This window comes from Egretta garzetta, unplaced genomic scaffold, assembly GCF_000687185.1.
Source record: "Egretta garzetta isolate BGI_Z169 unplaced genomic scaffold, ASM68718v1 scaffold808, whole genome shotgun sequence".
NCBI lineage: Eukaryota > Metazoa > Chordata > Aves > Pelecaniformes > Ardeidae > Egretta > Egretta garzetta.
The window spans coordinates 688,514-690,007 of NW_009260482.1; positions in this window are offsets into that span (position 1 = coordinate 688,514).

Below are 1,494 nucleotides of genomic sequence, written 5' to 3' on the forward strand. Positions count from 1 at the left end.
GGGAGACCTGATTGCGGCCTTTCAGTACCTAAAGGGGGCCTATAGGAAAGATGGGAAAAATCTTTTTAGTAGGGCCAGCAGTGACAAGACAAGGAGTAATGGTTTTAAACTAAACCAGGGTAGGTTTAGACTAGATATAAGGAAGAAATTCTTTACAATGAGGGTGGTAAAACACTGGAACGGGTTGCCCAGAGGGGTAGTGTAGGCCCCATCCCTGGAAGCATTCAAGGCCAGGTTGGACGGGGCTCTGAGCAGCCTGATCTAGTTAGCGGTGTCCCTGTTCACTGCAGGGGGGTTGGACTAGATGACCTCTAGGGGTCCCTTCCAACCCAAAACATTCTATGATTCTATGATTCTATAATTAATTTACTAGCATAGACATAGCCTCTCTGTTCTGGCCTTCATTTTGGGGGGCTTTTTTCTCTCTTGAATATTTCCAAAAAAACCTTTCTCATTAAGAATGTGTCAATTTCAAGTCCAAGTTGAAGCCCACCCCCTCCAGCAGCTGAGTACGAGATTTCTTTCTACTCATATCATTCCAATAGGTTGAGACTACCACAGACTATGCCACACACAACGGTATGTATACTGGGTTCAGTGTTCGGGAAATATCAGGGGAAGACTGTGGTAACCCTTAGCAGACACTCAAGCACGCATACACCTATAGCTTAAGCAGGACAAGCAAGTCATGTCTGGATGAGTATCTTCCATATAACTTGTCTGTCCTAAGTCATTTGGTGCCCTTGAAAGTGAGTAAGTGGAGAAGAGGAGACATGGCTAAATTCTTCCTTAACAGAAATCCTACCATGGATGTTGAAACACTCAGTAACACATAGTTTAACTGAACAGGCTGTTTCACAGTGGTGTCTGGAGACCAGAATTCCTAGCTATTGGAAATAATGATATTCTGAAATAATTTATGGTTTGATTTTTTAAAAAGCTCAAAAGGTCTACCTTTAGAACTTAATGTACAATCAGATTTTATTTCAGAGTGTATCACCTCAAATAAAAAAAAGTTGGATAACATTGTTAAATACAATAAAATAAAATTTAAAATTACAATATTATTACATAAAAGTTTTATTTAAAAACAGTTAAAATATTGAATATAAATATTGTAACTATCCCAGAAGGAAGTATTTTTATACTAGCAAGATAAAATGTCTAAATGTTCTATGATTCCATTTGTTTCCCCCCCCCCAAGTTTACGTATTTTCAAAACCCCAAAATTCCAATAGAGCTAGTTTTGTCAATGAGCCCTATTTGATCCAGTCCTTGCATTTAAAATTCTACCCAGAGACATTTCTCAGCCTTCCTAACCAAATTACTTTGAACTGGTGACTCTCTATTTAATTAAAGTTGAGAGATGCAGTGCACTTGTGTCCTAGATAGAGAACTCTTTTCAGTGCTTATGTCATTGTAACATACATATTCTTCTGGGAAGAAGAATAATGCTAACATTTAGAATTTATAAATGAGATTGCTGACTAAATT